General features: G+C 36.6%; 1 protein-coding gene across 1 annotated transcript in view; it reads right to left on the minus strand.

Moving 5' to 3' along the window:
- Nucleotides 1–17,018, minus strand: part of LOC129750849 (trithorax group protein osa-like) — a 340,339-nt gene that overhangs the window by 280,591 nt on the left and 42,730 nt on the right. The window lies entirely within an intron of this gene.

The following is a 17,018-nucleotide window of genomic DNA, read 5'->3' on the forward strand; positions in this document are numbered from 1 at the left end:
GTGTTCAATGAGTTCGAATACAAATCAAAACCTCGTTAGTTTGAAATCAACTAACCAGAATTAATAAGTTTTTATTAGGATGAAGGAAGGCAATTTTTGTGATCGATCACGAAATATGATTTGGAAAAATTCCATCTTAAGAGATTTGAGATAAATTTAGATATCCTGTACTCTTATATTCTCACCAACACCAGTGATCAAAAGAATAAGCCCAAAGGAGCCATGTTTGGTGTACCAGGGTTCAAAATTTGAGGAAAAATAATCGTTTCAAAATTGACACTCAATGCAAATGGACTCTTCAGCACCAAGAATAGTTTGTCTGAACGTTGAAAATTTTTTAAAACATATGCGCTATGGCTTTACTACAACGTCCACAACAAAGAGACAAAAAAAGTGTATTTGAACTTATCAAACAACCTGTAGAAAAAAAACTGTCGAGAGCAAAATACCGCCTGAACATAACAGCAGTACAGCAACAAAGCTATTGCCAAAGTTAGCAACACAAATTTCGAAATCATTTTTTCCGACAATATAAAGAAAGACACTTTAACTTTTGAAACACCTTAAATCAACCGTCTACCTTTTACCGAGACTACGATTACCGAGAAATGATAAGGTCGACTCACGTGTTACATTCTTAAATACCTGAGGCTGGTATTAATTTGTAATTTTATAATTTGTAATTTGTGTAATCAGCGAAACTGTATCGAAATGTGCGTTGATTGTTTTCGCAAAAAATCGTTCGAAGGTCATAGCACAGAGAACGGACGTCCTAGCTCAAATAAAAATATTCCAGAAAACTGTGTGAAATTTGAAATGCTGTTTTTAAGCCATTAATTCTCGAAAGGGCGCAATTGTATGTGTCCTTAACCTAAGGTTGCCAGATTTTTTCACCACGTACCCGGGCCGGACAATCCGGGCTATTTTCATCTAAAAACCTGGCAAAATCCGGGCATTTGATTCCAAAATGCCAACCAAAAATCCGGGTAATATCCGGACAAATTTGGTCTCAATCCAGGAATTACTCAACACAAATTAAGGAAAAAACATGAAACAAATTTTTTTTGATAAGCAGTTTTTAAATCGTTTTTTACGCTTTTAAAAAAACTTCTCATGGTTATTTTTTTAAAACTCGTTCAAAAACATTCGTTTTAGACGCATAAATAAAAAAAAATTACAACAAAATTTGTTTTTTTTTTTTGTTTGTTTTGGCAAATAATGTGAATAAATCCGGGCAAAATCCGGGCATTTTAACTGTAATCCGGGCAACCGGGCCGGGCCGGACTTCTGTCAAATTGTGTGTTAAATATCCGGGCAATCTGGCAACCTTACCGTAACCCTTTAAAACAACACTAATTAAAATCCAAATATTTCGGAAACGCGTGGATATTTTTGAGTGATACATTCACAAAAAATTTCTAGAATAAAAGAAATTAGGCGATGGTATTTCTATTGCGATATTCCAATGTATGGGTGAGTTTTCGAACAAAGTATGTGGAAAAATTGTAAAAATCAATTTTTTTTTCCGGAAAAAAGTAGATTTTGGAAATTGCTGTTATTTCTACAGATTTGCAGATTCTAACAATTTGTTTTAATCTCAACCTTCCTGCGCCCAATTAACAAGGTTTGGAAGAAATTGAATTGAGAATTTAAAAAAACAATATTTTTCAACTTTGATGGGCCACAACTTTTATAATAGCCAAAATAACGATTTCCAACCTGTACACGATTTGAGTAAAAATCGATCAATAAAATAAAACAAAAATAGAAAAAAACCATGCCAAAAACCTGGGAAACAAAATATGGAATTTATGAATCTTTCACGTTAAGTTTGTAGCCTAAACAAAATTGAAAAATATAAAACTCATATGTTTAGTGTAATATTCCTGAATCAAAATTTTCTTGTTACGGAATTAAAAAAAAGACATTTTCAAAAATCGACCCAGTGCGACCACTAAACATCATTTCTGAGTCACCGCCATATAAAAGTTTGTTTCTTACACCCTTAGCTACCATTTGGAGGGTGAGCCCTCAAATTCCCAGACATTATGCAATAATGGGACACCCTACTGTACAGTTGTGTTATTCGAATTAAAATATTATTGTTTCACTAAATAAATATCTGCTATTGTCATTTCAAAAAAGTTGTGCATTAACGGGTTAAAAATAAATAAACCAACATCTTAGTAAAATGGACGGATCTAATTTGTTCTAAGGTACAAAAAACAATTACATTTAATTTGTTAAATGTCACAAGAACTAATTATTTGATTCCAGTTGAGCTTAAAATTAACAGTCCCACTTCTCTAAGCGAGCATTTTCTCGTATCACATCAGTTTCTATAGCACAAAATTTAGTACTTCATGATGCTCGTTTGAAGCAATTAGCAAAACAGCTTAAAAACTAAAATTGTCATTAGGCAATATTACAAATGTGAAACCCAACTTCAACATCGATATGCTTGAAATTCGCCAAATAGTTATACGACCCCTTCAACACTGGCTAGATTTTGGTTGTTTTGTTTTGTTTACATTTTGACAGTTCTCTCAAATGTCCTTGGAGACATCTGGTGGCTCAACAAAAAAAAAAAACATAAAATTGATGCAAAACTTTACACACATTTCAAGGCTTAGCTTGTTCATCTGTCCATCTGTGGTTATAGCAATTCAATGCGATTAGAATTTCAGCAAATCGTTTAATTTAAATTTGAACTAATTAAATTTAAATGGGTTTAATGAGGTTTGTGTTAATAGGCGTCTATTGGCATAATAGACAACCAAAAAAGACGATTTTTTGACTATATAATAGATTTTATTTTCTATTTCATACTAAAATACCTGTTTTTTTAAACAAAACTTGGCTTCGAATGGTGGATAATTTAAGTCATTTGAGCCTTTAGCACCAAATATTTTTTCTGCGAAGTTCTTTTTTTGTTAAAATTTTCTGTATAACTTTTAGCAACTGTAAAAGGGTCCCAAGCTCCCCTGTTCACTCCAGTATCGGCAAGAATAAGGGCTGATTAATGTTGGAAAATAAAAGCAGTATATTTTTGAGACAACGGTCATATCGAAAATTTTGTAGTCGTCATTAACGGGTGTGTTCAGCAATGTTTCATTATTTTGAAATGCGCATATTTTGTTGTAATTGTTTTCCTGATCAATTCACCTAAAAGAGAGATAATTTTTCTATTTTTTGTGTAGATTTACAATTATCACAACTCTCTCATACAAAATTGAGGCCTCGCTTCGAAAAAAGGTAACGTCTTCGAAACATGTTGTTTCAAAAGACAGGGCTCTTATGTCTTCAACAAAGTTTTTTAAAATTGAATGATCTACAACTTATTCTGATTAGATGATAACTACAAAAAATAGAAAAATTTAAGGAGAATTCCTAACAAACATAAAATCGCATTAGAAATAATAGCTCAAATCGTAAACAATGTTAATGCGAATCGCAATTTCTACCAAATACAATAATAAACGATAAATAAAACGATCGTAAAAATGGGTAATAAATAAACAATCGTAAAATTGGTTTCTTAAAATCGGCTTAAATCTGATATGCTAAAAAGTATGCTATGTTTGCAAATTTGTATCTCATGTGATATTCAAGTGAGACAACATCCTTGTTGTTCGCTCTGAGATCAGACATGCGTAAAATCGCTTCGGAAAAATTTGTTCGACAGGTTTCTTCCGTTTGTGACGCGTTATGTGCAGATTGATTTTATCTGCAGTTTTGCATTGATGATTTCGAAGCATCGCAGAAATAAATTCACACAAGCGGGGTTGCCAACATTTTTTTTAAATCAGGGAACTGGTGAAAAAAAAATCGGGCTAAATCAGGCTACGTTAAATTAAGGGAAATTTCGCTTAGAGCAGGGACCGACAAAAAACACAAACACAGCACAGTACATATCGTGCAACACAAATCCTGGAGTGCTGACACATAAATTTTCGTGTGCGACACTTCGGTTTGGCACAGCACTTCAATTGTGTTGTGCTGCATCCAATCAACACGACACAGTTCCCAGTTGTGTCGTGTCGAGAAGAACACAGTTGTGCTTAGCACGCAACACAGTGTGTGTTACGAGCAAGGCTTTTTTAACCCGTCGCGCTTGATTGGGCAGCATTTCTCCCTATTTTACATGGCGAAGTTCTTCACTCACATTGTGTCGAGAAAGAAGCTTGAAAGCAAACGAAAAAAATCTATCCAGTTCGCCTGCTGGCAGATTTGCAACAATTAAAATCTCATCTTTTCGGGACCGGCACACGAACACACTGTGTCGTCAACTGTGTCGGATTTTGTGTCGCATGCAGTACTGTGCTGTGTTGCGGCCGACACGCAACAAAAGAAGATCAACACAGACACAGCACAGTTTCGTTTCGGATGTGCCGTGTCATCAAATTGTGTTGCACTTACTGTGTTCGTGCTGTTTTCGGTCCCTGGCTTAGAGTTATTCTGTTTTTTTTTTGTCATCGCTCCTCATTTTTACTCTAATATGTGTTGTGAGCCTACTTGGTTGAATAATTCTACTGAAAAAGCAATCGAAAGATTCCCTTGATTCCCTTTTTTAAATAAGAATTAAAGGGAACCTTTCAATTGCTTTGATTCAGGCATAATTTCACTTTTTCACTGGTACCTAATCCAGTTTCTTAAAAATCAGGTAAAATCAGGCATTTTTAAAAAAATCAGGAAAATTCAATGGCTTCAGGCTGAGCTTCGAAAAGTCAGGTAAATCCTGAAAAATCAGGCACATTGGCATCTCTGTTCACATGTGTTCTTTGCTTACTGTTATTGATCTCTCTGTTGTTTCTTTATCACCACCACCCATCTACTCGGGATTTTAGCCGAGCGAGCACATAGTTGATTGCTTCGGATTTGCCTCTACTTACGGTCATATGAAGAAGCAATCAGTGCCGCTCAAGGTTTCGAGCAGACCAATTACATAGGATGGCAGAGATGCCAATGAGCCTGTTTTTTTCAGGCACTGCCTGATTTTTCGAGTCTCAGCCTGACAACCTGATAAGCCATTGAATTTCCCTGATTTTTGAAAATATGCCTGATTTTGCCTGATTTTTGCGAATGTGATGAAAAATGGGTAGTAGGGAACTGAATTAGGTACCATTGCTGAAGTGAAAAAGTGAAAATGTGGCTGAATCGAAGCAATCGAAAGATTCCCTGTAATTCTTATTTCTAAAAGGGAATCAAGGAAATCTTTCGATTGCTTTGATTCAGTAGAATTATTATATCAAGTAGGCTCACAACACATATTAGAGTGAAAATGTGGAGTGATGACCAAAAAAAGGGTCATAACTTTGACCGAAATTTCCATTACATTAACGTAGTCTGATTTCGCCTGATTTTTATTTCACCAGTTCCCTGATTTTTGAAAAAAAAAATTTGGCAACCCTGCAGGAAGGTGTTGGTTTTAATAAACGTTTTTCTCTCTCCCATCTCAATTTCCTCTCCCATCTAAATTTCCTCTCCCAATACAATTTTCTTTCTTTTAGCTCATATTCTTATTTGATAACTTTATATTCTTTATCGACTTATTTATCTCTCTTTTAAATAACTTTTCTCTCATTTTTAAATGATTTTTCTTTCTCAACTCATAATTCTTTCACTAAACTTATGTGTTTCTATTCTGACAACTGATGTTTATTTCTTTCTTTTGTCATGTTTCTTTCTCAACTATTTTTTTTCTGTGTTTCCTAAGTCCGACATTTTCCGATCACTAAGCATGTTTTTTTTTCCTCTGATCTCTTTTTTTTGTCCCTCTCAATTCATTTTTGTCCCTCTCAATTCATTTTCCCCAGTCTATCCTTCTTCACGTACTTTTCTGTACTGTTCTTCAGGAACTAAGTCCTCAACTTTTATGCCTATTTCTGTCATCTATCTCCCATTTAATTCTGTTAACCTGATTTTTTCAATGTTTTGTTTTCTCTATGCCGAAGTATATGCTTTGTTCCGACGCAGTCACACGAGCAGCGATAAACGATACGACAAATTACAAAAATATGAAGATGATTACGAATGTCAAGTGAACTTGTTTTAAGGGAACAAATACTATGTAAATATTTAACACAAACATGAACTTCACCCTACACTTTTTCACTCAACACAAAATATAAACACATTAAATGAATTACCAACACTGCACACTCACAACATAGAATAAGAGTGAGAATATTTGACAGAAAAGTGATACGTGAATTGAAACCTTAGATGTGTAAGTGACATGTAAATATTTATTTGCTTCAATAAATTCACTTTTGCAAACCTACTCGCGCGCATCGGACGCTTTTTGCCACCGAAAGTTCGTCAGTTCTCGGCCTTTTGTTTCTGCTCCGCCATCGCTGGTCAAATTCGATGACCTAGTTGTTGCTGCTTACCCGGATTTCGTTCACCGTTTGGGACCCTAATCGTTGGGACATCGTACAACGGAACCTACGTCCGCACATGCTTATTCTCTCCTTTTCAGCGTGTAACTTTCTCTCTTAAAGGGTGTTCGGGTCAAAAAGTGGTCAACTTAAATTCGCCGTATTTTTTTCTAATCATTCATATAAAAAAAACTGAACACACCTCATTTTGTAGGTGTGTGTGTAGAATGATGCTTCTATTTAACTTTCGACCAGGGACGGGATAATGTCATAGTAATGAGCCAAAAACTGCGACTAGTGACTCATTCTTTTTCTCACATGTCGTTAGTTTAAGAGTTTTTTGGAATGAAAGCATGCTGTGAATGATTATTTTGGTAACGAAAGATTTTTCCATTCTGTCATTGATTATTGAAATCTCCAATATATCGGTCATGACATGATAGTTAAAATGGGTCATGAGAAATATCACCAATGTAATTTTTTGCAACTTTGTTTGCAAAGCAGATTTTCAAATGTTATACTACGGCAAATTCTAACTAACCATAGTGTGTAGTGTGTGCCTGAAGATTAATCGGTTACACGAAGTGAGACGACGCCCATTCGGCATTCGGCTATACATTCGGCAGGCACAGCATCACCACCAGCCAGTCGAGTTGTACCGTCGGACAGTGAGGACAAGAACTGATTTAGGCCCAATACACATGGTCTCCCGATGCCCCCTTGAGGCAGACCTGCATAAAAAGTATAAAAAATGACCTTCCTAGACGCCTTTTTTCATTTCCATTTGGTTCCCAAATTTCATTCATTGCCCACTCTTCTCATAAATAACGTATATTTACATCACGTGAATATGAATGGTATATTCATTCACATTATCGGAATATTTCTGTCCTGACCCATGACTGATCATATTTTCTTGGGTATAGTGATCCAAAATAAATTTCACCATCAACGTGCATGAATGAAAATTTTCATGCCTGCTTTCGACATTAGGTCTTTAGATTTCAAAATGGCGTCCAAACAAGAGGAGCTACGAATCAGAATCTTGTACATGCGTCGTGAAAATCCAAACTACACGCACGTAGGAATATCAAAATCGTTTAATGTGGCGAAATCATCCGTCACCAAAGTAATAAAAGTGTTCGGGGCACGTATTTCCACAACTAGGCAGCCGGGATCTGGGGGAAATCAAAATCCGGGAGTCACAGTGACGAAAAGAAGATTTTGGCATTTTTAAGCGAAACTCCAATCTCTACGTTCGAGTTGTCGCTAGGATTGGTCGATCTTGGATCGATCCTTGAAGGATCGATCTTTTCAACTCCGATTTTCGATTTTTTGGATCGATTCTTCGGCCAGGAAAAGATCGATTAGATCAGTTTATTTTCGATTCGATCTTTCGATCTTTTTTCAAATTTATGGGAAATAAGAGCATAATGGCCACATTAAGAAGGACGCTTATTAGACTGCCCCAAATTTGTATGGGAAATTCAAAACCTGTAAAATGTTATGCGCTGCAGGCTAAAATTGATCCTAGGCCTTAGTACAAGATCTCATGCTAAATTTGGGCCAGATCGGATCACGGGAAGGGATCGCTCAACGAGCCTTAAGTTTGTATGGGATTTGGAGACATTTTGTTCGGAAGAAACATGAAAAACCAGTTTTTTATCAAAAACTTTGGTTTTCTTCGGCCGATTTCTTTTGAAAATGGATTTTCTTGAAGCCCAAACTATGACAAATATTTCATCCGAAGACTGCAATTTGATTCGAATTAAGATAAAAAAGTTATTAGGCTAGTAAAACGGGCTAACTTTTTTCAGGGTGTTATTCATCATTGTTAATGAGTCGAGGCGTTCGAACATTTCGACGCAGCATTAATCGTGATGAGTACCACCCTGAAAAAAGTTAGCCCATTTTTGAAGCCTAATAACTTTGTTTTTTAAACTCGAATCGATCTGCAGTCTGCGGATGAAATATTTTTAATAGTTGGGCTTTAATAAAACCCGTTTTCAAAAGAAATCGGATGAAGGAAACCAAAGTTATCCATGAAAAACTGAATTTCCATATTTCTTCCGAACACAATGTCTCAAAATCCCATACAAACTTAAGGCTCGTTGAGCGACCCCTTCCCGTGATCCGATCTGGCCCACATTTGGCATGAGATCTTGCACTAGACCTCGGATCAATGTAAGCCTGCAGCACATAACTTTTTCAAAAGTCGGGTCATTTGGGGCACTCTAACGCTTATTTAACCATAGAAAACAGCTATAATATGTGAGTTACATCATTGTTTCGTGTTCAGACACTAAAAAGTCAATTTCCTAACTGAATGAAATTTGAAAAAAGTAGACATAAACGTTAAAAAATGCATTTTAAATTTTTTGTGCCGAAATCTGAAAATCAGTCACTGTAGGGGCACCATAGGCACCATCAATCGGGGCAAGATGAGCAATTTCTGCCGTAGAATCTAGCAGCGAATTTGATTTGATGAAGTCAACTGAATTATACACTTGATTTATTTACATCTGACGATTTACCTATTGGTAAGAGGTCGGAGAGATAATCAGAAAACTAGAGTTCGATTCCTGGTCGAGGCGAATTTTTTTTTCATTTAGCATTCATGATCAGTTAAAAAATAATTTTAGAAATTTTCAATTTATTTCGATACAATTTTGCGAATTATTTCCAAACCTTGTGATTGATTTAGAATAAACAATTTGCAAGAATTTGCTAATCTTAAGAAATAACAGAGATTTTTCTAAAAATTACTTTTTTCAAAAAACATATTAATTTGTTTTTTGATTTTTTTTTCTGCATATTTTGTTTGATAACTCTAATATACATTAGAAAATCTTAATAAAAATAACTTGAAATAATTTCTTCTAATATCTTGAATATTTCTTGTCAGTACATTTCTTAAAAATATCAAAGCGGTTCCGAGATTTTTGAATTTTGATTGATGTTGATTTTAAACACTTACTCCGGTCACCTTACATAAAAGCGCCTAAAATTTTATTCTTTCCATATGTAGATGGATTATAACAAAACTGCAACAATATATTCATCGTCTAGTTACACATATGCGCTTCGGTCAGTTATTGTTACATTGGTTCAATAAAAAAAAAATTACAACTGCAACTCCCCCCGACACGGACTGACAAGAGCGGGGTAATCGCATAGATCTATTTTTAACAAACCGTTTTTTTCGCTCTCCACGATACTCGGGGAGGAGGTTACCGAATACCGATTCTCCGCACCCGGCCAACACACAATCATCATCGCATCCCCATCATGTAGAGTGAGAGTCTGTTGCTGTTTTTTTTTTACTCTCGTCTTACATTTCGTTGCTTAGTCTAGTCGCAGCAGCAGCTCTATATTCAACTGAACAGCTATCAGCAGCAGCAGCAGCAAGCAGGAATGTGGGTCTGATGTCGGTTATTTTTAGTGATTATTCAAAGGCAATCTAGCGCAGCAAGCAACGAACAGGGGCGATCATCAGCAAATTTTTACGAGAAAGGCCCCAATGGTTGGTAATGTGTAGTGTAGTGGCGAGTGGGTACCGTTTGCGTTTCTCATATCGGTGCAAGATACGATTTGAATCTTTGCTGGTGGGCAACATGCACAACAAACGTCCTAAGTAAGAGCACTGCGAAGCGGACAAACCGAAACCACATCCGAGTGAGACGATGACGGCACAGCACTCAAAGAGGCGTGAAACGTTTCAACTTTAATGATCTTCTCTTGCAGAAATTGCCGGCTGCTGCTTGCTCTATCTCTCAGTCAGCGATGAAGTGATGACGTTAGTTGTGCGCGCCTTTGGTCATGTTGTTTGTTTGCTAACTATCTCAATATTTGAGCTCCGAAAGCCGGTGGAGCGATGGGATGGTTACTAGAGACTTGAAACACCAACAAAAACCACTATAAAACAGTTAAAATGGGGAAATTTGAGAGTGCTTTTGCTGCGAGGAGTTAAGCTTCAGATAAAATAAACGCAGAATCATACAAAACTAACTAAATATGAGTATTAGCAGCTCAAATTGTTCAAGAATTTATAGCGTTATTTAGCAGTGAAATATCGGAAAAAGATTCATTATTCAAATTTTTATGGTACACAGTAATAATGAAATGTAATGAGATATTTCCATCTGGAATGGACAAACTTGGTTGAAACCAAAAATTGTTAGTAGTTTTTTATCTCATCTTTCTGATATGATGGACTGAAATTTGACCATATCTGATTTGATCAGTTTATTCTCTAGCTTTGAGTATTGTTCGTTTTGGGGAGAAAGTTCAATGGATTTTTTTTTAATGTTAGCTGAAAGACAAAACCTGCTGAAACAGAACGAAACAAACGTGTTCGTTGAGGGACGGCAATTGACGTTTTCCAAGGAATTCTGCTCATGATATCCTCCCATCCGCCTTGACTGTTTCTGCTTCCCAAACAAGCTTACTTTCTCTTATCTTGAAACTGATCTTGAAAGAAGTTTTCTATTACTCATACCTACATGGTGATAGTAAAGTTCCCGTACTTTTTTAACAAAATACATCCAAACCGTAATCCTGGCTAATTATAATTATTTATCGAATCGATCTTCCTGAACAACTAATAACATTCTATAGAATCTTGGCAACAACATGAAACAAAATAAAAAAAAATTCAAGATTGCCTCTATATTCCCTCCCACTCTCAATACATTCCTGAAGTCAGTTGCCAATGCCTCCGACGATGATAGCTGGCATTTTTTCCAATAAATTCGTTCCAATCCCATGTCAGGACAATCTGGACCAAAGTGCTTCGTTGTGTACGGATTCAGAACGCCATGGAAGATCAAGTACTGAATGGGTTGAAGCATAGGTCTCGAAGTTAAACTCAAGAAACACCACAGGGAACCTTTCAAAGGCACAGGTTTGATCTTTTCACGAACGAAGCCGGAAAATTTGTGAGGATTTGTATTGCTGTAGAATCCTTCTATTGATCCTCCTTGAACGATTGGTTGTTGTGAAGTGGCTCAGTTATGAAAATCATGGCGTCGATCAAAGCTTTAAGAGCAAGTATTTTTTTAAAGTACGGGAACTTTAATGTCATCCTGTACACTTTGAAAGTTGGGATCTATTTATTGATTTACACTGAAAATATTTGAACCAGGACACAAACGAGAGTTTATAAAACTTCCAAAATTGAGGTTTTTGGTCAACCTATACCACCTTTTCGATTTGACAACGTGATCGATAATGTACACACTGCATTATTCCTCAAATTCCAGCTGGATAAAAGTTTAGATTTTTTTACTGTAGTTAATGTACAACACCGTTTTTAATGCTTCTTAAGCTCGAAAAGGGCACCTCAAGGTGGGGCAGATCGGACAAAAAAGCGCTGTAACTGACTTCACTGTGCGTCAAAATGCTTCAAAATGTTCTACAATGTTGTTATTCAACGTAAAATTTTGAAGCACTAACGTTTGTGTGGTTTAACAGTGTTGCCGCAATTATTTGCATATTTTTAAATTTTCACATTTTACGTAGAAATTTCTATAAAAATTTGAAGGTCTCTCTTTGAGGGTCGCCTTAGAGTTATCCGAATGAGCTCAATCTTCTCTTCGGTTGAAAAAAAAACTAGTCGGTTAGGGTCATATAGATCCGGATTGCTTTTTTGGCTGTATCTTCAAAACGACTGAACCGAGTTCTACAAATTTTACCAATGTTCACTTTAAAATTATTACAAAAGTACAAACGTTTTTGGTTTCCGATATCATATCCCATAAATGGAAATATAAGAAGAACTGAATCTGAATTCATATCAATCTAAAGTTTTTCAATGCGACTCCAACAAAATGAGTTCTCTTTCTTGCAAAACATCATTTTTTCAAGGACTCTTTTGCTTCAAGAATCATTTTTTTTTAAATACCTGATTGCAGATAATAGTTTTGATTTTATATAAACACAGTAATTCAAACAGTAATTCTGGCCTATATGACCTAGAACGAAAAATTGTCCTTTTTTGCTTGGGGACTCCGGTAACCCTATTTTAAAATCTAAAAATGAGAAATTGTTGACCTTCTCTGTTTATCAAAAGTCAGAAAATTTCATGTATCTAGCTTGAAACTTTTCTGAGATATCGCATCGAGAAGCTACATTTAGGGCCATTCACGGAAAAAAGTCGACTAGTTCATTCAACAATGTTGGCTAGTTATTACGAATATATGTATCACTATATTTGAATTTAAAAATGATTATTTTAAAACAGTTATTCATATTCATATAGTTGAATTTTTCGATAAGCTCGATTTGAACCACAATTTTAGTGTTCTACTTCAATAGTGTAGTGTGTGCTACAGAAAAAAGAATAAAAAAAACAACGGCAAAATAGACAGGTAAATTTGTTTAACTTTGTTGAATTTTGTTCGCTTACACGAAAATTGTCATATTTCTCCGCTTCTAGGTTATTCTTCGTCGGATACGCAGAGTTTAGAAGTCCATAATCGGCAAATTGGCTCATCCGAAATAGCCCTACTAGCCCTTCGTTCAGAACTTAAATTTGTTCGCAGCACCAAAAAACAAAACCGACGACTACCCAGAAGATTCCCATTCCCCATTAAATTAATGATATTTCCGGGCAGCTACCAGAAAAATCATTTGTTGGAGCGAGGAGTAATGTGTTGTCGGAACTCGACAATAGGAATCGACGGGTAAATTAGTTAAACTTGGCAGATTTTGTTTGTTTAATACGAATAGTAATCATTTTTCCTGCTTCTAGGCTGTTCTTCGTCGACATTTACGGCCAGCTTGCGTCCAAATCATTTGCTGGAGCGAAATGAATTTGCGAAACGCAACATCCTGCTACCGAATCAAATTTAATGACCTTTACGGGCAGCCCAAAGGACGTGGAAATTTTTGAATCTAATGTACACTTTTTTGGATATGAAATAAAAACCAAACAATCGATTATACCATAAAATTATTCAGGAGTATGATTGAAATAAAAAGGAAATAACAATTCTACAATATTTGTAGTTGAACTCGTTAAATCAATCATAGAAATATAATTGAATTTATTATATTTACAGTTAAATCAACTATATCAATATAGTTGAATTTACTATATTTATTGTTGAATGCCCAACATCAATCATATGATTATAGTTCAATCTATTATATTTATAGTTGAGTGCATAAAATCAATCATATAACTATAGTTGAATCTATTATATATGTATATAGGACGTTCAATAAATTCGAATACACTTTTTAACCAAATTTTGTGGTAAAGCCGTAGCCTATACATACACCCAACTTTTTTAGAGTAATTTTGTGTTATCATCAGACAAACTATTTCTGGTGTCGAAGAATTAATAATCATTCAGTGTTCGTTGTTTAGCCTTTTCAATCCACAAATATTGGTACAGACAAAAAATCCAATTTATTGACCAAAATAGTTTACAGGTCTCCTTTGGTAAAATTCTCATGATCATTGATGATGTCGAGAATAAACAAGTATAGAATTCCTAAACTTGTCTCATTTAAAAATCTTATTTTTTTCGTATTTGGTGTGAAATGTCAAAAAAGTAGTTGCGTGCTAGCTGATTTTCATTGAAAAGCTTATCATAGAATTATTCCAAATCAAGAATAGAGGAAACACATTAAACATTTGCTTGTGTAACTTTGTATTAAGTTTACATTTGATCATAAATGATTTTTTGTTGCCTTGCCCTTCAAATATAACTCTCTTGGATTGGTAAGTTATATCATAAATGTTGTAGAAAATAACAAATACAGGAAACCTATTTTGACTCTTTAAAAAATCATCAGCATTTCTATGTGGATTGAAATTTCAAAAATAGAAGAGCGTGCTGCGTAGGGTGGACTTAAGAAACCTGTGAGGCTCATAATATTGGGTGGAGGTAAAAAATTTCCAAAACAAAAGGTGTGATAGAACATCTATGAATTACCTTTCCATTTGAGTAAAAAAATAAATGACTCTGTTCAGTTGATTTTAAATTATCGTTATTTTAATTTGTATTCGAACTTTGGAAAAACTAAACATATTTCTCCGTGTATAGACTGTGACCGTAATGTTGGAAGTTTGAGCTAAGTTTTAACGAAGTTGGAAAATAAGGGCCACCCTTATTTACATGGAAGGAACCTCGTTACCCAAAGTGAGATAAGTAACAAACAATTAGAAACGAAATCATCCAGTAGACATTTTTCATGCTTTCGTTCGACTGTTTATATGTTGTGGTAATGCATATTTTCTGCCCTAAAAGAACTCCAATGCCGCTTAATTAAATATGCTTTGAAATTTCTTTATGAATCTTTCTGAAATCTTTACTGTTGCGAACCACACCCAAAGAAGAGGTCACAGCTACTCAATGCCGATTGGTTCCAACTGTGTTCCAAGTGAGCATCGAACTTGAAACAAAATTCTCATCATGTCTTGACAGTTGAACCAATTGTGTTCTAACTGGGTCATATGTAGAATTTTGTACTGTTTCTGTCACGGCCAATCAAATGAAATCCTACAAGCTTACCAACATACGCATAGTGCTCGGTGGATTCATTTGAGTTTATTCCCGTACACTGAGATAAAGAGATATGATCCGTCAACGATCACACGAGTTGTGGAGCCAATGATTGAAATAGAGAGAGAGAGAGAGAGAGAGAGAGAGAGAGAAAGAGAGAAAGAGAGAGAAAAGAAAGGCAGTTTGCCTTGAAGTGCTGCTCGTCCTTAGCAGTTTTTTTTTGGTCTTCTTGGTTCCGCTTGACATTAGCCCAGTATTTCTCAATTGAGCGGAGCTCTGGCGTGTTGGGAGGGTTCTTGTCCTTGGGAACCACCTGCACGTTGTTGGCGGCGTACCACTTCATGGCCTTACCGTAATGGCAAGATGCCAAATCCGGCCAAAACAGTACGGAACAACCGTGTTTCTTCAGGAAAGGCAGCAGACGTTTATTCAAACACTCTTTCACGTAAATTTCTTGGTTGACAGTCCCGGAAGCTATGAAAATGCTGCTTTTCAAGCCACAGGTACAGATGGCTTGCCAAACCAGATTCGCGAACTTTGACAGTTTCATGTGCTTGAAAATATCTGCTACCTTTTCCCTTCCTTTTGCCGTATAAAACTCCTGTCCCGGAGGCTGCTGGTAGTCGGCTTTGACGTAGGTTTCGTCGTCCATTACCACGCAGTCAAACTTCGTCAGCATCGTCGTGTACAGCCTCCGGGATCGCGCTTTGGCCGTCGTATTTTGTTTGTCATCGCGATTTGACCTTCTTGTTAGTCGATAGTCCGGCTTGTTTTTTGGCTCGATGCACGGTTGTAGACGATACACCCAGCTTATTTGCGGCATCTCGGAGAGAGAGGTTAGGGTTTCGCTTGAAACCACCGGCAACTCTCTTTGTCGTCTCAGCGGCTTCCGGTTTTCGATTTCCCCCGATCCAAACTTCCTGGCTGTCGACAAACGTTCCCCAAACACTTTAATTACATTTGTAACGGTTGATTTGGCAACTTTTAGCGATTTTGCCAGCTTTGCGTGCGAGTAGCTCGGATTTTCGCGATGCACGAGCTAAATTTTACGTTGCTCTTCTTCCTTGGACGACATTTTCACAACTGAAGAGTGAATTCCAAAATCAAAATAGGAGCAATATTCTACACACACACACCTTCAAAATGAGGGGTGTTCAGGTTTTTTAAATGCAAAATTGGAAGAAATACGTCAAGTTGATATTGACCAAATTTTGACCGTATCACCCTTTATAATCGAAAAAATGTAACTTTGAATGGGTTAGCCATAAGACAAACTTTTCCATCATAGAGTGAGTTCTGGGATTCTCTAATTATGAAGCATGACTGACTAGTTTTAAGGTCTATAAATAAATAAGGCCCATCGGATCCATTGGACGAATGAAGCCCATTCCATTCTATCAATCAAAAGTATGAACACGTAGAGCACCCATCAGGTTCGCATCGTCGGATCTCTGACGCTATCACTGTCATATCAACAAACGGTCATCGGCAGCAGCAGCAGCAGTGTGTCGCCCATAATCGTTTCCAACTCGTTTACTTCCATAACACATTCCGTAGCTCTCTTTCTCTGTCCGTGCTTTCGGAATCTCTTCAAACAAAGTGCCACTTTGATTGAGGTCGTTCCGCACAGCGACGTATGACAGGACAGCTACACCGTGCCGCGCGTTGCTTATTTAGAAGGTAGAGTATAGGTAACGACCTTCTCTTTGACCCTCCTTTCTCCCCGATGATGATTATTTTCCGCACCACAAACTAAACGAAAATATAAATAAAAGCGGATTTTAGATATCGGCCCGAGAGAGCTCCTCTTTCCCCGGCACATTTTAAACGAGGGAATCCTCTGCCGGTGGTTTTCTCCCGATGCGAAGCTAAATATAGTCGTGGAATTACGGTCTTCTGCACTTGAAAACTCGATTCGCGCGCCACTACCAGACCAATAATATAAACAGTAAATTCAAACAGCGGCAAAGGCTCGACGTCATTCGTAACGACATTGGAGCACGGCTAACGATACGTACACTCATAGTAGAGAAAGGTGAGACCACCGCGAAGTTGGGAGCGCCATTTGTCGGTTTGACGTGTAGGAAAAAGGGGGCGGCTTCTCCAAACCTCCACCTCCGCCAGT

Source organism: Uranotaenia lowii, chromosome 3 (assembly GCF_029784155.1).
Source record: "Uranotaenia lowii strain MFRU-FL chromosome 3, ASM2978415v1, whole genome shotgun sequence".
In the NCBI taxonomy this organism is placed as follows: Eukaryota; Metazoa; Arthropoda; class Insecta; order Diptera; family Culicidae; genus Uranotaenia; species Uranotaenia lowii.